This window comes from Numida meleagris, chromosome 1, assembly GCF_002078875.1.
Source record: "Numida meleagris isolate 19003 breed g44 Domestic line chromosome 1, NumMel1.0, whole genome shotgun sequence".
NCBI classification, from domain to species: Eukaryota; Metazoa; Chordata; class Aves; order Galliformes; family Numididae; genus Numida; species Numida meleagris.
The window spans coordinates 137,761,116-137,782,821 of NC_034409.1; the positions used below are offsets into that span (position 1 = coordinate 137,761,116).

Sequence of the window (21,706 nt, forward strand, 5' to 3'; positions counted from 1 at the left end):
AGAGACGAGAAATCCATAGTTACTTGTAACATAGTGGAACTGGCTATTTATCAAGTATTTGCATTTTTACTTTAAATTGTGAATTTATTTCCACTGAAAACATTGTAATTATTTATGTTTACTCTGAAATATTTGTGAGTTCTTTACTAAATTGCTTTATATTCAATAGAATTTAAACTGTGAGTTTTAGTTCGTTTAGTCATAACATTATAGCTAATTCCTGGCTTGATGAACCTCACTCCTACAACTAGTAATTTAACAAGCCTCTGAAGAGAGAGTAGATTTATGAATGAGGGCTGCTCTGAAAGTAATGCCTCCTATGTTATGATATTGGCCCATGACATCAGAGGTAGGTGTTGGTGGCATGGTAGTAGAGGCTGAACCTTCCAAGCAATATTTCATTACATTTATTGCCATGTGACAGATAGCAGCAGAAGGGCACTTTGACAAAACAGTGCCTGACATGGAAGTGAGTATGAAGCAAAGGTGTATCATTGAATTCCTCCATGTGGAGGAAAAATGGCACCTACTGACATTCATTGGTGCTTGGTGAACATTTATGGAGACCAAACAGTGGATGTGAGCACCGTGAGCGGTGGGTGGTGCATTTCAGCAGTGGCAGCAGTGACAGTTGCTCACCTCTGCTGGTGCAGATTTTTTTTTTTTAAAAAAAAAACAAGCACAGCATGCAGACTCTTGTTTGTCACTGGCAAAAACACATAGCTAATGGCAGTGATGATGTTGAAAAATAGCGTTTTGTAGCTGAGAATTTGCTTTACGAACAGTGTTATTATGCTCTATATATCTGCTACAGTTTCTAGGAAAATATATAGGAGGCATTACTTTCAGAGCAGCCAACGCAAAATTGCAAGTTTTACATAGTTGTAACATCTCTTATCCAAGCCTAAGAGTTGTTTTTGCTAGTCAGAAATGGTGTTTAAGAATAAGGAGACAACATAATCAGTGGTTAAAGGTATTAACCAAATGCTAGTTCAAAAGTATTTTGTTCATTCTGCACTCTTTTTAAAGACATATTCTGATTCAGGCCAACTTGTAAAGGATTAATTATCCTTTTATTTATTTCTGTGAGGGTTCAGAGTAGGATTTGGAATACTGCTTCACCTTGTAGACCCAGCAATATTTCTCTCACTTTATAGAATTGTCACTGCCAGGGCAAATACATCAATAAAATAATTAAAATTTATTATCTTCAAGTATTAAGAGAAGCATGCTTAGGATTCTCAAAAAGTAATCTTGCTTGCACTTTGAGACACTTACCTTTTAAATAAGCACTCATATAGAGAGAAGAGTGTTCATACATAATTGGAGGTGGAATAGCTTCAAGAGAAAATGGGTTCTTGTTTCACAGTGTAGTATTCTTCCATTTGAAGATGGCAAGGGAAGGATAAAATGAAAACAAAAGTAACTAAACGGAGGAGCTGTATAAAAAGGTAGGCAAAATTAAAAATTAAAGTAATTTCAAAATTGTAGCAGAGAAGAGAATATGGAAATATTTTGGAACAGTTTCCTTTTGTATAAAATAAAGAGTTTTAAGAAGAAGTAGGTGCCCCTGTTAAATGAATTCCTGATTCCTAATCTCCTTAGAGTCCCTCAAGGCAGTGAAACAAGATCTGAAACACAGAAGATGAATCATCACTTTTGAGAGATTAGGCCTCTGACAAAAAAAAAACCCCAAAAACAAAAAACCATAGTGAATTTCTTCCTGCTTTGTTCAAAACTACCCACAATTCCACAAGGCAGACAAAAATTCCTCTCTTTTCCTTCAGTTATCTCATGAAGAATTTCAAACATGTGCTTAGAAATATAAATATGTTGAAGATTTACATGAAAGAGATGTTAGTCTGTTTTTGTGGAGTCTTCCACTTTTTCTTTTTTTTTTAAAGCTTTGCTCAAAGGTAAGTCTTGCCTCTCTTTGCAAATAGTTGCTTGGACTGGCAGAGGGCAAGCCAAGAGAACTTCATCTCAGGTCATAGAAGTTTAACAGAATTATAAACAGAAGAAAATAATGACATGCAATGGGAAAGATTAAGTACTCTTCGCAGGCAGTACAGGCATCCCTACCTCATTAAGCTGAATCTGCTCCAGAAGCTCTCTCTGCAGTAAGCATTTTTTCCCCACCTAGTTCCTTTTCACTAGAAATTTGAGTTACAAGTAAAGCTTTTTAGGCACATACACATGTATGTTTTATCCACACACTACAAACTTCCCCTTCTTTCCAATCAGAGGAAACAAAAGTCCCAAATCCTCTTGTCTCAGGCCTAAAGCACAGATCTATTGCTTTTACTTACCAGGTAATGGCCAAACAAAATCCCTAATCTCTTTTCTTTTCATCAAGTTGCATACAAGCAGGAACTTCCACTCTCCTTTTCTTTCAACTGTAAAAAGAGAAGCTAGAGATGTTTTCTGAGGGTTTTAACAAACTCACTAATGTCTCAAGAAAGCTCCACTCAGCACATACTCCTTCCAACTTCAAGAAGGCCACTAAAGCTTGGTGTTGGCTACAGGCCTGTAACACAATAGAAAGAAGAGCAACAACAACAGAGCAGCAAGGTCCCAGACCATAGGAAGTCAGGATTTGCTCACATGCAACAACTGTAAGCACAGACATAAAGGAAAGAAACTGCTTACCTTCAGAAGGCCCAGATATGCAGAGATCTCCAGCAAGATACCCTTACTTTCACTGCTGACCCCTAAATGAGGTCTGGGAAGCCAGGCTGCACCCCTTCTGGTGACTCAGGTTCATTGCACGCGCCTGAGCTCCCTGAGTTTGCCCTGCCTTCCCACCAAGCGCTCAGTCACTGGTTCAGGCCATGACTTAACATTTCTGCTACAAGGGTTGTACTTGTTAAAAGTAAATTCCATACTCACCTGATGGTGGTTTTGGGAGTGGTGAGCTCTAATTTTTGAAAAAGACAAAATAATGCAGTACAGCCCGGAAGCAACCATCAAGCCAAAGGTTGGCTGATGAAACCAGATACCTCCACCTTGCACAGAGCAGCTCAAGTATGTTTTAAAAGCAACAAAATTATTATATGCAGTTGCACAATGGAAAGACCACTTTATGGAAATGCTGCTCTAGTTTCAAGTATGTCATAAGAAAGAAAAACGTGCTTTATAAAAGTGCCTGAGATGCAGGATCAGCATACAGAAAGGGCAACAACGGCTCTGAGGTCTCTCAAGCCATTTTTTTTCTGAAAGAAGAGAAGCTCAGAAGTTACAGATGGAGAGGGTTAAAAAACTTTTCAAGCAGATCTTTAAGCTATTTGTTAAAGTGATATAATGTTCACCATTTGGTTACTGGTAGAAGCTGAAACTGCAGTTATGGAGTGCTTTAGCTTTAAGTCTGAGAGGTGGAGGTATTTTGCAACCCAGAGCGATTTTGCTATACTGTTACTGCCATTTATGAAGTGCTCTAAGGGCAGCTTTCAGAGAACTAGGTGTATCAATCCTGCTGGTTTAAACCCTCAAGTCGCTGAGGATTTAGAGGGCAATGTATGGGGCTTAGAGGAAAAGTACTCCTCTTTACACACATAAACCACATGTGGGTGTCTACAACCAAAGCAATTCTTGAAAAACACTGAGAACAGACATTAACTGATTAAATTTTCATACTGCATGAAGTTCCTAGCCAGGCGTGACTGATCATGCTCAGGGTAAAATATGAGGATAAGGTGGTTGTTGCTCTATTTGCTCAAAGAAATGCTGACTGTTATTAGCAAACAGAGCAGATTTCACATGACTAGCAAAAATATAGATGTGAAAGGAAAAGCAATTATTGCTAAAACAGTTCATGGCTTATTCAGTTCAGCAGCTCTGTGGAAGTGATTTAAATCTATGCCATTTAGATATTAGGCACTGCTGGAAGAAAATAAAAGCAATGAAAGTTTTTACTTTCTTCCCTCCACAAACATCATGGTTAGCTTTTACCTATAAAACATTAGTTTAGGTTTTCCAGAGCAGGTAATTAAATGCTTACAAATACACTGCCCTTACAAGTGGAGCAGCAGCAGTGAGATGCCCTTTCAAACCATACCTGAGAGTAAGAACTGGATGTATTTGGTGTTACTATTTGACCTTTCAGGGCTGAGATGAACTAAGTTGTGTCCATTCAATCTTTACTGCAATCTGAGGCTACACAATCAAAAATACGGCACATGGTAGGAAAAATTATCCTGATAAGACAAATATATTTTATATTTGTGATGAAGAAGCCAGTATCTTAGGTTGCTCCTGATTTAAACTATTCAGAAATTTGCCTTCATTACATATGGAAATACTTAGGCCTCTGTGAGCAACAATTACTTTGAAATAAAATCAGACAAAAAAGGACACATCTCATTTTGTTTCAGAAAAAAAAAAAGGAGAGCACACCACTCTTCTCCTTTTTAAAAATGTGAGAGGTCGTTGCTCCATCCTTTCACTCACCCAGGACATGACTAAGATGCTTGAATTTCTTTCTTGGCAACAAGGAAGCAAATCTGCATGTGACACAAGAGCTGCAGACTAGAAAGTGTGTCTCTAACCTAACCAAAGCTGACAACATAACTCTATAGCCTGCTGGTTACAACACTAGCTTAATTTTACATTAAACAGCCAAAGAGCAAAATATGATTCCGGATTCATCCAACAGGGTTACAGACTGAGCCAAATGGTAAAGTGTAGGGGACAGAAAGTAAGACGTTTTCTCCTTATCTGATACTCATGGAGTCAGACTGCTGATATCAGGATGCTATCCTGAAAGTCCATAGTGATTATAAGTTGTTTTTTTTTTTTCTTTTTTTTCCTTTCTTTTTGTTTCTGGACTTTCTTTCACTATGTCAGCTGTGTTTACAAAGCATACGTGTATCTAAGAGACAAGACCTGAAATGGTCTCAGGAAGGAGCATAAATCAAGACATATGGATGTGATTCACAATGATGTGATTTACCTCACAGACTGTAAAAGACTATGAAAAGTCCAGGTCATTATTTGTGTCTTGCGCAGAACAGTGGGAGGTCCTTGTAAGGAGGACTACAGTGATGACTGTTCCTGGTTGTGACTACTGCAAATGTTGTCCATCATGACCAGTGCCATCTTTGATGCTGTTGAAAAGGCACTGATAACCATTCTTAGCCTCTCTAGGCAGCACAAAATTCATAACAAGCAAATACTTGTAAACAAATAACTACAGGAAGAGGTGCTCTTTTCTTTATTTCTTGTCTGATTTGCTTTTAGGATCTCTTTACAGCTATAATTGTTTATTACATGTGTTACCATAGGCTTCTTGCTTATGCACCAACATCCTGCCAGCATCCCTGGTGGCTGAATCGGTGTCCCTGCCTGAATCATGCTTACATTTCCACAGACACAAAACATTCCACATGTGAGGAATGCCCAAGCTTCAAGCCCATATGTGGCTCCTACGTGTACATGTGTAAGGAGAAGTATCCTGATTTATAGCTGAAATCCACCAAGTCTAGGAGAACACACAGACATAAGAAGAGGATGAGGGGTGTGGTTTCTGAACCATCTAAGAGTTTGTGGTTTCTATATACCAGCAGCCTAACCATAGTCAGGATCTTTATAAGCAAAACAGAAACACCTCAAGAAGAGATCTGAGAAAATGGGATGAATTGGAAATTTGGGAACCCACACCTGGGCACTCATTAGCAAACATGCCAGTACAGATATAATGCATATAGCAGCAGCCTCTCTGTGGGATGGTTTAGGAGTTGAGAAGGCAGCAATGCACAGCTGCCCTTGCATTTCCCAGAGGCACGTATGTGATGGGTGTTGCGGGGGTGTTAATAGGCTCTCACCATAGCTCCCACAGGACCTGTTGCACCTGTTGTACGGAGACACTGTCACACCATGTATGCCTGGTTTCATAGACAGGTGAATTGGGGCTGAGGAGTTTGGGAAGGTCTGAGAAGGCCTCTGACCACCAAACTTTAGGTTCGGGCACAATTCTGTTCTCATTAGTTTCTAGAAAGTCACTTAGCTACCTCAGTGAAGTCGACAACACCTTACAAGACAGCTCTGTGCAGCATTGGCCGCAAACAGCTCTGTTCTGCATTCACAGCAGCGATGGGGACACTGAGGCTTATCGTGGCTTAGAGCATAATCCTGAGGCACAGCGCCTTGTCTTTCTCCTTAATTATTCACCGCCATGCATTCCCTGTTAATTCGTATACAGAAGGCTAATCTCGCTGGAGATCCTGTGCCACAGGTACACCAGGTTATTACTATGACATGTTACAGCTTATGAATTCCCGTAGCTGCCATTCGTATTTGCTACGCATATCCATTGTGCAGTAGCGTAGTAAATAAATGGTTTTAAGATTAAAATTGAAAAAATCCAGAATATGATGGAGCCTACTCTTTAAGTTCTACTTTTGTTTCCCGTGTTTGCACATTTATACAGTGCTCCAGGTAAATGCTTCCCCATATTTTTTTTTTAATCACTGCCATATTATCAGGGTGTGCAATATAATAAACAGGTCTGTTAAAGCACCAATGATGTCTCTATTGGCAGACTTATAAAAGAGCTCGGTGACCTTGGTTAATTAGCCATGTAATAAACCAGAACTGAAAGAGCCTATTCCCACAAACCGCAGCACAGCACCACTCCACCCCCCGCCTGTCAGAGCCGCTCTGAATGGGAAGTCAGCAGACGCCATGCAAAGTGCATCCACTTAGCCTTGTAGCCCTTTTGAATATATGCAAAGATTAACAAAGAAATTTCCTTCCAGCCACTGATTAAGAAACAGTCTTTAAAACAAAAAGATAAGTTTTCTGAATACTTCTGCCAGTTATTTCTCTTCTCCTACTGGCTAGCACTGCTTACGTTGTATTTAGTTAAATGCTTACATTTAGAAGGCTCACAACAATTGTATTAAAAAAAATAACGTTATCATTTCCTCTGTCTCTTTCTAAAATGCTTTCCACAAATACTGTTTTGTCATCATGTTTATCTCAGCTGTTCAAATTAGAAAAAAGTCCCGATCCCAATTAAAGAGTAGCTAATGTATTTTTCAAAAAACAATTTTTGTACCTGTATGGCACATTACTGAATTATAAATCATGCTAACAAAAATGGTTTAGAAAAGACTACTATATGTATTTCCTGTTGCTCGCTTGATTTGACTAAAAAGTAAACCTAAAAAATAAGAACAGTGTCATAAAAACTAAATGTTTGGCCTTTTATCTGAGGGCAAGATGGAAAATGAATTCAAATTTTTAGCAGATTTTCTGACTTTATCCTGTCAGATTCTTTAGAAATGAAAGGTTATTTAAGCACCAGCAAGAATCACTGCAATTTTAAAGTCACAGAAGTGTCACTTCATAACAAGTGTAACATCAATTAACCACATAGCCACAGAGTTAGTGTATTCTTCTGCACGTGCGTCAGTTTCCCTGATTGCTGCAGGAGTTCTTTCTTCCTTTCACCCAACTTGTCTACAGCTCACAGCTGCTGTCCTTTCGTGGCATCTCCTGCATCCTTGGCACTATGCAGAAGACAAACAAAAAAACCGCACCGCATTTAAGAGACATTAACATTGGTTTTAATACCAGAAACCATCACTTCCATACATGAGAGAGATTTTCATTTCATAGAAAAAACAGCACCGGGATTTAATTGAACTTATTTTTTTACCCGTTTTTTTCATTTTTGATGTGAACATTAAAATTACAGTCTTCCTGTGTGGTAAAACAGGAGGACATCACCCTGGTTTTAACTAGAAATCCATTTATTCACTCGGGATCTTTTCAGCTGCAATCATTTATTTCAGTGCAGCAGATCACAGTAAATTCATATGAAGAGAGTTTCACTGTTCTGCCAAGCAGTTTCTGCTTTCCTGGGGAGGTGTTAGTATCGGGCATGGGAACAGCTTTGACAGATCTAAGATTACAGCCTGCTGATAGCAGAGTATCTGAGACCTAACCGCTCCCTAGATATTCTTGTAGAATCCCAAAATAAAGTGGGAGACGCATTTTAGCAAACCATATTTGCTAACTCACTCTCTGTGCTTTCTAATGTGATCTAAAATATCTTTGGAATATATTTAAGGGCTCAGAAAACTGCACAGCTAAGCAGCTAGTTCAGGAGACTCTGTGTGTGTGTGTGTGTCTGCGTGTTTGTTTGCATTTATGAAATCTAAAGTATAGATCCTTGTCCTACAAACACAGGAATATGAGCAATCCCCACCATTTACTGTAAGAATATGCACCAACATTTCAGGATCAGACACTTCAGTTGAATTTTCTGCTCAGTGTTCAGCTTCTAGAATGATTAAAGCCACGTAAAAGAAAGCCTAGTGAGACAGAGAGAGAGGTAGGTACGTGCTGGTACAAGTGGCCACTGCAGATTAACCTGAAGTTTCAGAAAATGCCATCAAGCAAACAAAGAGGAACAGAGCAGAGAACTGCGAGTTAATCACTCTCCTTAGACCCTGATGCTGTAAACATTTCTGTAGGGCAAACCAATGAAACCCTTCCTGGGAATGAAGCTGAGCGCAGGTTTCAGTGTTGGTAGGGCAGAAGTTCTACAGTTTAAAAACACTGTGGTAAATAGGGTACTTCTTGCTTGAAGTGTACCAGTCCCACCAAGAACACCCAGTGGGTATGCCAAATACGTGACTTACTCCGGCAGTGCCCCGGGAAAACCCGAGGGCACGAATCCAGCTCTCTTGCCACGGCAGGTTCGCCATCTGCTGCACAGACTTACACCCAGGACAGTACTGCCCTGGCTGCAAAAAGCATGTGCCCCAGCGGAGAAAAGTTGGGATCTGTCGGCTGCAGCTCTGCCTCTCCGCTTTCCGACTCCTCCAGCTCGGCACCGCTAAGGCTGGAGGAGGATGCCCTCCTCTGGCTGCGCGTCCCCTTTTCATCAAGCCTCAGAGGGTGAAGAGAAATCACTTTGAACACTGAGGCGGGGAGCTGGAGGCAATTACTTGTGATTGATAGCACTAAATATGAAACCGCATGTACCTCATCCATGAAGCATGGAATCAGCAGCATATTGTTAGTGGGGGAGATGAATGGGGCTCGAGATAACCTTGGCAAATTAGGCATATGTTAGCATTAAGCTTTGTCAGTAAGCAGGCTATAAATTACAGACATATTGTAACTCCATAAACTCATCTAATGAATTGAATGACAGTGGTAATTTAAGACAGAATGGAACTGTTTAACCCTTTTAAGAATTTAGCAGTATTTCTATATTACGCAACAATCCAAACTGTATTAAAAAGCTTCTGTTTCATATATGCTGCAAGATCCCATAACCACAACAGGGAAACCATCGCTCCGTGTTTCATGCATCAGGGTAACAAACGTTTGGCGAACTGTAAATTATTCTAATTTTGAGCTGATTAAGAAAGAATGGAAAAAGAATGGAATTGCTTGTGGGGGGGAGGAGGCTCCTTGTGCATTCTCTTACACAGTCATTATTTTCTTGTATGATCAGGCTAAATATATTTAAGCTATAAGACACAGCATGCCGTGCATTTCTGGACCACTACCGAACACCTTGGGAGGTGTTATCAGACACCAGGCAAAAGGGCAAGTGACTTCTGTAATCAGAGAAGTGCAATAATCCCTTCAAAATGCATGGCCTGCAGTGTCTTATTGCTATTCTGAAATGGAATTTATAAATAAAAATAAGAGGAAAAATTCAGTCTCCTGCATTTTCTGGCTGCCACTGACAGACTTATGCCATCAGTGACAGCCAATCTGGGATTGTGAAGTCATTTTCTGTTTTACTGTGTATTTCAGCCAAAGCGACATTTGAAAATCACTAGCACATCAAGGGCATAAAAGGGCTTAAAAATTGAAATGAGAAATTTTAATGCAAGATAATATTAATTAAAATGTGTTGACACAATAAAAAATATTAGTGCTTTTATTCAGATAGAAGTAATTGAAGAAGTGAGTATATCGACTCAGGTAGTTTCTTACTCTAAGCTAGCACACTAGCAAGTTTGTGATCTTCACTTTTAGGACATTTCAGGAATGCGTGTTCACTCACACACTGCAGTTCCGTGGCACTTGATCCTAGTACTCATACAAAACAGTGAAAAATTTCTCATGAAACTTCTGTAGATTGTTCATCGTAACGCATCATTGCGTTCATCATTACCCATTAAAAGACACATCAAATGAAGGAAATGGGAGCATTTGTTTACCTCTGTGCCAAGCGAGAGCACGGATCAGACCTGTGGGATGCAAGTTTAGAAAAGGACATTGACAGAAGAAATAGTAAGCAAAAAATGAAATCTTCAGCACATGACCTTTCTATTAAGTGAATAATTACGACTTCTGCTGCCACTCATGACAATGTGCCACAGGAGCATTTACTGTGAGCAGAGAATAACCAGAACAAATGATTTGGGTTGAGACAGGGAGACTGAAGTAAGAAGATAGGGGAAGACAGATTGGGATAAAAGGTGAATAAAAATAACAAGATTCAATGACAGTTCAGTGTGAAAAAAAAGAGAGAGGCTCTTTTACAGATATTTTTTCATGTATGACACTTTTTAGTGTTTAACACATAGACTCATAGTCTCATAGAATACACTGAGCTGGAAGGGACCCACAAGGATCATCAAGTCCAACTCCTGGCTCCACATAGGACCATCCAAAAATCAGACAATGTGTCTGAGAGCATTGTCCAGATTCTTCTTGAACTCCAACAATTTGTGGCTGTGACCACTGCTCTGGGCAGCTTGTTCCAGGGCTCAACCACATTCTGGTGCAGAGCCTTTTCCTAACACCCAACCTGACCCTCCCCTGACGCAGTTCCATGCCATTCCCTTGGATCCTGTTGCTGTCACTGATATTTTCTTTCAGAAAAGAATTATGTGTATCACCACACCAGGAGGTGCTGGTGCATGGATAGCTCTGCTTTGGGCAGTGAAGAACAAAGCCTCCATGTGGCTCTCCTGGAGTTACATGAGGAAGATAGCAAAAAGCACCAAATGAGGTGAAGGAACATTATGTTCATAGTGAAAGATTTTAAAGCAACAGCAATGGGGAAATCAATGTAATTCCTGTAAGACTGACAGAGTGAGGTGGGAATTCAAGTTCAAAATGCTCAATTTACTTAAATCCATTCCTATCCGCAGTAGACTGTGATACTTTGAGCTGTTGGTGAGGACTTCTATGAGAAAAGCAGGTAAAATCATTTAGTAATGGTTGGCCCTTTGTTAAGTACCACAGTGAGGAGATGAGGAGGAGACTTCAAATACTGCATGTGTCCAGCCATGCTTTGCTAATTCAGCAAGATTACAGCCACAGAGGAAAACAAACCCAATGCCGCTTAGCTGGTGTTGCAACATCCGTCTCTGCATGCTGTTAGCAGCAGGCTTTGTGGGAAGCAGGCTTACCACAGCCTGGGGGTGCATGGGAAGCTCAGCTGCAGTTGCAGCTGCTGTTCGCACTGGGAATGAGATGGAAAAGGTGTTTCTTGCTGTCCTATAATATAGTTGCCTAAACTCAGCTCCTGCTGTGGCTGCTCCCAAGTAGTGGAGAGGACCCTCTTTGGCAAATGGTTGCAGTTAATCTTTAAACTAAGGGGATTCTGAAATGCACCTATCTGCAAAGTCTGAACTTGGGGTTTGACTGCCCTAACTCTAGGCTGCCTGCTCTCAGCCTTCCCTCTCTTTTTGAGCACAACTCCTATGGAAAGTGGTGCAGGTGCCTAAAGTGAATGCCTTATGCCACCAAAGCTCAGACATCTGAGAGGCTTTGACATGAGAAACAGCTTTGTTAAAACTCATTGAGTATCCTTCATTTGGAAGAAGAAGTTTAAAAATAATGTCAATAAATTCATTTTATCTCATATAGCAGAAAGTATTTCTTCTAAGTATCCCCAGAAGGGAAAGTGACTGCTCAGAACTAAAAAATGATTATTTGTGAGGCAGGTCCAAGGTCTTTCTCCACATCCCACTCAGAGGGCCAATACAGAAACTTTCATAGGATGAAGAAGTAAAAAAAAGTCAGTGGAAAATCACTCTGTTTGCATGTAATGTGGGAATCTTGTACTCTTGTAATTCACAAGCCACGTGTGCAAAGAAAGAATTTGTTTCCCACATTTCCATCTTCTGAGCAACATTGAGCAACGTCTTGTTTCACAAACATTGCATTTCAGTGACACTTTGCACATGCTTAAACAATAGCATAGTGTGAGTGCTTCAGAGTTCTTGGTATGAATCTGACCTCTGAATAAAATTGGTTCTTCATTCTTCATTCCAGAAAATATTACTGTGACCTTTACTTCTCCATTTTCCTAATGGTTTCTTCACTACAATGACAAAATTGAATAACTATCTCAGCCATCTGTAAGATTTGGAATTAAATTTACGTAGTGCAAATCAATAGAATGAAAATCAAAACTAAAAGCCTGGGGTTATTTTTGCAATACTCTACGTGTAATACAACATTGCATTTAACCTCTGTACCAAATGGTGACTTTATAACTAAGTCAGTCACTGAATGCATGCTTTACGTACTTTAATGGGATAAGCTGGTGAGATCAGCATTGATTAATGAGAAGATCTGTTAAAAGTGATTTAGGGAAATGACACCTGTTCAATCACATGAGTTTGTTAGGCCACCAAGTCAGAAAATCTATTTCAAAGACATATGATCTTTCAATGGAAAATTGGGTGAATTTTATTTCCGCTGTGTAGAACTTACATGTCCTGGTTCTAGTGAAGAGATGTGCACGTGCACAGTAGATAGAAACTTTCTTCCAGCCATGCCAGTGGAAAGTACTGTAATATCACAGACATTCTGTCCTTCGATCTGTAGGAATCTCACAGGTATGGACTCAGGACTTCTCCTGGTCATAGCCAGCTTCTCAGCGGTCCTCACAGGTCCATTTGGATATGAAACAGCCTGGTTCTAGTGTTACCATTGAACTGTTGTCAGCAAACCTTGGAAAGCATGCAGGCATCTGATTTTGCAGCTGGTAAGCTGTAGATGTGAAAGAAGCTGAAATAATTTGCCTCGAATAACTCCAGCATGGAAGCAGTATCACTGGGGGATGATCCCCACTTTCCCAAAGCACGGGTCCCTTTGCCACACCTCAGGGTTGCTGGGCTGTGATGCTGGAGGTTCATAGCCAACAGGCAGCAGAGTGGTCACCCTCCGAAAGCCCTAGTCTGTGTCACCAGCACTCCCTATCCCACTGCTCCTTACAGTGACAAAAGAGTCCTATTTACCTCAGAGCCAACAAATACTAAAGGACTCCAGGGTGTCCTGGCATGTACCACTTGTTAGGAACTTTATTATTACCTCACCCCAAATCACTAACCTGTCATAAAGGGCCAGTATGAGTTTTTCTTATCTGACTTAAGAGAGAAACTGATTGAAGCTCTTCAGAAGCTGGGACACACAGCCTCTTGAGAAGTGATGGTGTGGTGTGAATTGTGTGACCTGCAGTCCCTCATCTATCATAGAATCATAGAATGGCCTGGGTTGAAAAGGACCTCAAAGATCATTGAGTTTCAAACCCCTTGCTGTGGGCAGGGTCACCAACCACTAGACCAGGCTGTCCAGAGCCACGTCCAGCCTGACCTTGAATGCCTCCAGGGACGGGGCATCCACAACCTCTCTGGGCAATCTGTTCCAGTGCGTCACCACTCTCTGAGTGAAAAACTTCCTCCTAATATCTAACCTACATCTCCCCTGTCTTAGTTTAAAACCATTCCCCTACGTCCTATCACTATCCAACCACGTAAACAGTCATTACCTCTCCTGTTTATGCTCTCCCTTCAAGTCCTGGAAGGCCACAAGGAGGTCTCCCTGGAGCCTTCTCTTCTCCAAGCTAAACAAGCCCAGTTCTCTCCACCTTTCTTCATAGGAGAGGTGCTCCAGCCCTCTGATAATCTTGGTGGCCCTACTATGGACCCGTTCCAAGAGCTCTGTGTCTTTCTTGTGCTGGGGGGCCCCAGGCCTGGACGCAGTACTCCAGATGGGGCCTCACAAGAGGTGAGTAGAGGGGGACAATCACTTCCTTCTCCCTGCTGGCCACTCCTCTTTTAATGCAGCTCAGGATATAGTTGGCCTTCTGGGCTGCAGGCACACACTGCTGGCTCATGTCCAGCTTCTCATCCACCAGGATCCCCAAGTCCTTCTCTGCAGGGCTGCTCTCAAGGAGTTCTTCCCCCAGTCTCTATAAACACCTGGGATTGCCCCGGCCCAAGTGCAGCACCTTGCACTTGGCCTTGTTGAACCTCATTAGGTTCTCATGGGCTCCAGCCTGTCCATCCTCTGGATGGCTTCCCTTCCCTCTACTGTATCAACTGCACCGCTCAGCTTGGTGTCGTCTGCAGACTTGCTGAGGGTGCAATCGATTCCATCGTCTATGTCATTGATACAGATGTTGAAGAGATCTGTTGATGCTGAAATGCTGAAGATCAACCTCCATTGCATCCAGTCTCTGCATGGTAAGGGGGTAAGAGCTAAGCACAGTGTACTCTGTCATCCCACCACTTTCACTCTAGTGTCTTCTGGAGGCATAGCTAAGGCCACAAAGTTGTGGAAAAAAAGCTACAACTTTTTGATGAAAATTAATCTAAATTCTGGTCTTACTTTTAGAGGGAGCTCAGCCATACTCCTGATGAATGACTCCAGCTGCTATACTGCAGATAGCAAATCACAGCTGGTGGAGTGTGGCTTGTACCATACAGTGCTGGAGGAAGAGACTGATCAAGCAAAGGCAAGAAGATTGATAGGATTCCACAGTGGGGAAGTTAAGCCCTATCTCTTCACACATCTTAAAATATTTCTCACACATGCATCAGTTCAGGTTTTTTTGAGGTGACATTCTCTGGATTGGATCATGGATCCCATTGACTTTGTTGAGGTCACACTTTTGCAGTGTGTTGCAGTGAACAGCAAAGTTAAACCAAAACTGAGGAGACATGATGTGAAAAGTGGAAACAGTCTCTCAATCTTTGAGGAGACCAATTTCAGATTACAAAGAGAAAAATCCTCTAAGTCATTAGTCAAGTAAGTTAAGAATGGTGAAACATAAAGAAGAAAAATATTAAGTAAGTATTTATAGAGTTTCAAAGTGCTTCACAGGCATGAATTAATTAGCTGTAATGTGAGTAAAAGTATCAGATGTCAAAATGTTCATGGATTTCATTGGAAGCTTGTCTGAGCCTTACAATGAACTTGTTGACTCAAACAACTTGACAGAATGGAGCTTTACAGAATAGAGCCTTAAGGACTCAAGCTGGAAGTGGAAAGATCTATTGAACATCACTCTGCAAAGGCAGAGTGATAGACTGTTTATCTTCACTTCCTCTCATGGCTCCTCATAGCTGATGAACATCAGAAAAGGGAGGAAGGGGTGCGTGGTAGAGACCCCTGTTGGAAAACTCCTGAATACACAAGTGGGTTGCCACTCCCAAGGGTGGTCTCAGCCCAATGAGACTATATAATGGTGAACATGCACGTTTTCCTTTCTTGACCCACCATCCATGGATTGAGACCCCAGACTCAAGACAATGCTGGATCCAGGAGTGGTGAAATATCTCTACCTTGAAATTTATTTCTCTGTTTCTCTCTCTTCTCCTCTTTCGTCTCAATCTTCTTTTACTCACATTTATTCAAGTAGCCGTTTCCTAAATTTGCCTTAAAGTAGTTGATAAGGAAATAACATCGATGACAAGTACCATTATCCACGATGCTTACTAACTGTTGTTAGAAAATCGCCTAGTTTTGCCTCAAAGTAGTTGATCAGTTGCACCTAGAAAGCTCAATAAATTGCCTTGTACTGTCCCTCTGGATCATTGTCTGACTCTGTTGCTCCAATGACCCCTGGAGAGCAGAGAGTGCCCTATTCAGTGGGATTCCAAAGATTTACCTTACTTGCAACACACTGAGTGGGACGAAACAGACTTTGATGTCATTACATAAAAGAAAGCTTATAGGTAGAATAGTTTGCAACAGGCTCTGTCCAAGTGAAAGCGTTGCAGGTTTTAAAGGGGGTCACATGTAGCTCATTGCCTAAGGATAGGGAAGGGAAGGATAGAATGGCTTAAAAGCAAAAACTTTTGAGCATCACAACCAGTTTGCACCACTTATTTTCAGAGACAGGTGAAAAAAGTTTTCTATTGTTTAAAAAAATGAAGAGGAACAGATGCAGTTAATAACGTAGGAAACAGTGATTCATTAATTAAATTAGGGATTAGAGTTCTTGAAACACTATGTGAGGAATTAAAAATTGGTCTGACGGATGACATTAAACATCAGACAATTAAGATCACATTTGACAGAACTAAGGTGTAGCAAAGAAGTGTAAAGTTTATGAAGGATAATGCCGTAGTTTCTAGAAATGTTTGTATTTCAGTGGATGTTCCTAGTAAAGTACATGTGGAGGATGGGATGCTGTCAACAAAGACAAGTTTGAAACTCATAAGAGTTCATTTTCATGACTGTTATAATCTGACTCTGCTAAAACACTTTCTTTGCCAATTAGCTGAGCTTCTACCAATAGTTTCTTACCTGTCTCAAGATGTTTGTTGCCCTTTCATATAAAAACTGAAAGCCAACATTCATAGACTTGGAGTATTGTTTCACTTAACCTACTGAGCCCTATCCCCAGACTTTGTGATCCTGCCAATCTGTTGTATTTTTTTTAATCTATCCAAAATCATCTGATCTGAAATCAAGACTGAGAACATAACAAAATTTTGTTCTCTGTTGAAAAGAATGATTTTAACAAAGATTTTAAAGCAGCTCTGAAAAAGTGCTCTGCAACACATTTTAAAATGTAAACAAGAGGATCTGTCCATCAGTGTACTCACTGAATCTTCACAAGTGTTTCAATACTTTGCAAGAGCAAGCTGTAAAATTTCACATTTGCATGAGTTCCTAAGAAATATTTAATCATTTTGGGTGAATATCTCACTTGATCAAAAGCAACATGAGTCTTTTCAATGACTTCACTGAGGAGAGAATTCCCTTTTTTTAAATGAAAATTCATTTTACTGTATATGACTGAATATACCTGTATTTAATCAATCAAGATCTTTCTCATCTTCCATTACACTTGGTCCTTTTAATCCAGTTTGCCAAATCATTTTAGAATGAGGTTCATACTGGCTTCATTGCTATCTATAAAACTACTATGTTATGTTTTGTGACATCTTTGAAGGTGAGAAAAGTGAGCTAAATGACTGGCAATCATTTTATACTCTAATTACACATTGTCAGGTTACTATACGGTATAGCACCACTTTTCTTTTTTGTAGAAAAGGGCTATCCCCATTTCTATAATGTTTGCAGTGCTCTTGTATCCAGACTGCTTTTTCTATTGTGCATATTCTGTGGATTTTCCCTTCTTCTTTTTCTGCTAGCAGCAGTGGAGGTAATCCCAATGAGGAATTGCTGTTTTCAACTGTAAGTGTAGAATTGTAGAATCAAAGAACCACCAAGCTTGGAAAAGACCATCAAGATCATCCAGACCAACCGTCCACCTGCCACGAATATTTCCCCACTAAACCATGTCCCCTAGTACAACATCTAAAAGTGTCTTGAGCATCTCCAGAGATGGTGACTCAACCACCTCCCTGGGCAGCTCATTCCAGCACCTGACCATTCTTTCAGAGAATAAATTTTTCCTAACATCCAACCTGAGTAATACTAGAAGGAAATAGAATAGAAGTAACACTAGAAGGAAATATAATTATCTGTCTTCTGAGTAGTGTCTAGTATTTAAATACTGAAGACTTCACTTTGGATGAAATGCATCCTTCCTGTACAAGAGAAGACCTAAAACAAGGACAGAGATGAACTCTAGGACAGAGATGTTCACTAACCTAATGCACACTGCAAGACTTTGATGGGTATTGTAGCAGCTGCTTTATCTGCCAGTATCCCCCTGTAAGGTTATGGGTCGTTAAAACTGTGTGTGTAACAGAATCTTACCCTTTCTTGACAGCTTTCCCTGAACTTGTCTATGCAAGATTGTCTCCAAAACACACCACACAAAGTAGATTAGTTCCACAGCCAGATTGCTCTGCCAGCTATTCCACCTACACATGATCAATCCACAGCCAGGCCTCTACGTTTCTTCCTTCCCTAGAATGATAGAGAGGAACATGTTCTTTCTCTTCTGTAATGTGTATCTGTATATCTTTTTGAAAACTTCATGTTTTAAATTGTTTTATTGGATGTTAGTAAATAATAACCAGTGTGTTCTCTTATTTGTGTTAGGAATTAAAATGTGAACATGCCTGATGATGAACCAGCTCCATCAGCCCACCACCTTTCTTCCAAGGAGATGGGAAGGCTGCTCAGGGCTGCAGGCTGCCTAATGACCTCTCCTTTGTCTGCATGCAGAGCAGTTCTCAGGCAGCTGTGGAAACATACCACCTACCTTCAAGCATGAGACTGAGGCCCTACATTTAGAAACTCCATGAGTTCATCCCCAATCTGCACTGCAGTCCTGCTTCTGCCCTACCATGCTGCCGCTGACCATACTCAGACTCTGACTTGTGGGTTGACTTCCTGGCTTGACTTGGCCCAGCCTCATCACCATGAATTTCCTGATGACCTGCGATCTGGAAAAATCACTTCTTTAACAAGTTCTCCTCTGACTCTGTCATCATTACTGAGTACTGGAGATGACAGGGCATGTCAGAGGAAAGCTGAAAAAAATCAAAGATGGAAGTTTGTAGCTGTGGTGCCTTCCAATAAAAAAAAGATAGGAAATAAGATTAATTCACAGAACATCTGAAAAAACACTCTGAAATTTTACACGGCTCATCTGCCCTAGTGACACTTTACAAGCCTTTCTACAAGACAAAAGTAGAAAGGACAATTACATCAATGGCACAAGGATGAGAAATAGAAATTAAAAAATCCAACAACAATATATCACAAACAGCTCAGTAAATAATACTGCAATTTTCCTAGCTAATAGAATGGCTTAACACCTGAATAAACTCACTCGCCTGATTAAACACTAACAACATAAACCCATGAAAGAAGATTATAAGTTGTAATATCTCTTTGCAAATAATAGCATATTAGCCACTGTTGCATACTTCTCCAATTACATCCCTTTAATTCTTTTCATCTGGAAAACAGTTCACATTATAATAGTCAGCATCATTTGTGTTTTAAAACAAGTGATTATGTTATATGCATGGTATACTGCCAAATCTCTTTCTCTATATAACTCAGTATACTTTCAAAGTTAAATAAATAAGAAATTAGTAATGCAAGCTATTTTTAATAAGGCTTTCTATGAAAAAAATGTTTGAACTTTAACAAACTTTTACTCTCTGTCACATTTGACACTTTTTCCAGGCTTTTTTCATTCTTCCTACATGAATTAGAGGAGCATAAATTATATCTAACAGTAGCACACTCACTTTTACCAAAATGCATGAGCATGTCCAGATCCACATTCATACAGCTTTGGTTTGCTTCTCTTCAGTGGACTTGAAACAAGTGTGGGGTGGCTTAGAAAGAAACGTGGGAATCCAAAGCCTTTGGTTTCAGTCACAGCAGTCTCTGTTCACCACCTATTGTAATCAATCACTTCCATCCTTTTCCATTTACCTCCAACTATGCAATTCACTGTCTCTTCTTGTCTGGACATTCAACAGCTATAATTTACTGACCTTCAGGGATGCCATCCTGCTTGAATTACTTGGAAATCCCCAGGTGGCTTGAAAATCCCCCAAGTGAGGGAAGAGAACCCCTGCAGATTATTCTGCTCCAGAGATTGAAGCCAATAAACTTTTTAATCCAATGGCAAAATACTGGAAAGTTGTAAATCACTGCACTGTCGCACTTCTACTGCTGGAGCCTTTAAGAATAGGAGAAACAAGCATTTCTCAGGAATAGTTTGAGTATCCTGGATCCTATTTTAGTGCACAGGATGACATTCCATCATCTGCTGCATTTCCATGATTCCTTTGAAGCATGTAAGTGCAGAGCACTGCGATAAACCGAGAATGGGGCTAAGCAAGTATGGAAATTTATGTATTTCAGAGGGATTCAAAGTGAGGAAGAAAATCAGTCCAGTTTTCATTAGGCAGGCTGTTTAAAAAAAGGGGATACCCATTTCTAAAAGACACCCCAGATGGAAGCATCTGTAAAGAACATAGGTGGTCTATGTTGCAGAAAACTACTTTCTCTTTTTTCTCAATTATGTATTCCAGCTAGTGAAACATATGAAATGTGTGGTCAGGATTTATTTGCCATTTTAAAGGCAAAAGTGTGTTTTGAGATTTTCTTCATGCTCTTCTAAAATACTGCCTTGTAAAATACTAGATTTTTACAAACACAGACCAAGGATGTTCAGGATCAGTCTTCACTATTGGTGTGACTAATACTATGTTTCCTCTCAATAAAGCTCAGATGTGTTAGATTTATCTGACTTTTACCTTTCATCTTTTTTGACTCCCCAAATTTGCAATCTGCAGGGTCTTTAGTCTGAATCTACACAGTTATTTAGTCTCTACTTCTAATTTTCCAGTGGATTCAGTGACAAGATATTTTTAAATTAATCCCATCACTGAGTAAAAATCAGAAATTACATTCCTACTGTTTCTTGTAGTCATTTTTCTTAGACTGTAAACTCTCTATGGGATGGACTATCCAGTATTATTCTGATAGCACCCTACAAACCTCTTACCAAAGACCTGTTCATGTGCTAAAAAACCTTATTAGACAAAGTTTCTTTGGAGATGGAGGGAGGGGAGGAAGGAAGGAAGGACGGAAGGAAGGACGAAAGGAAAGACGGAAGGAAGGACGGAAGGAAGGACAGAAGGAAGGACAGAAGGAAGGACGTGGAAAGCTTGACAGATTCATGAATGAAGTTAACATGATCTGGTGGCCTGGAAAAGGGAATTGGACCTATTCTATTCCACTTTTACCATCTCTACAGGAATGAAAATAATGATCAAAAGAGACAGATCAGATAGTTTTTTTCTCTTTTTCATAGAATTTACAGATACTGACTGCCTGTTGATTTTGCATTTTTGTTTTCTTGTACAGAACTATGGATCTGTACACAGATGGTGTTAGAATTGAAAAGCAGGCAATGCAAATGAAGAATTAAAAAAACAACCAACCTACCAACCGAAGACCCTGAAAAAGTAGGAGATAGCCCAAAAATAGTTACCTCATATAACTTCACCCAGCACATACCTCAAAAGTAACAATATCTGAGACTTTACACTGCCTCCTAGAAGATGTCTGCCACTAACTTGTAGATACAGACTATCATTTATTATTATTATTATTACTGTTGTTGATGCTATTATTTAAATAGGTAGGTATAAAGATAAGGCACTTCAATCTACAAGATTCAGTGAAAAAGTAAATTTTGTCTCCTTTTGCTACTTGCTCAGTTGAGAACTGTTTTATACTGGAAATTCTTAAAAGCTCTGGATGAATTTATGTTGACTGCAACCATCTGGTTTTCTTAACAATGACCAGGATAAGCACTATACGTATAACTAATAATTTCAATTTAGTGTAGTAACTAGGGACTGGGAGAAAGATGTTTTAAAAATGCATGTGTTGCTCTGGAAGATGCCTTAAGAAGCCATGAAGTCCATTCATCACACACTGCAGCTGAGGTTATTGAGACCAGAGAAGATCTTTCCAGCCTAAATGGGGCATACAGGAAAGGTGGAGAGAGGCTCTTTACCAGGGTGTGCAGTGATAG

The 21,706-nt window shown here is 40.1% G+C and overlaps 1 long non-coding RNA gene across 1 annotated transcript; it reads right to left on the bottom strand.

Moving 5' to 3' along the window:
- On the bottom strand, positions 1,281-2,814 carry LOC110392874. The gene is made up of 3 exons (XR_002434668.1): positions 2,650-2,814; positions 2,310-2,396; positions 1,281-1,378 (listed from the first exon to the last, which is right to left on the bottom strand). It is a non-coding gene; the product is annotated as an uncharacterized LOC110392874 (long non-coding RNA).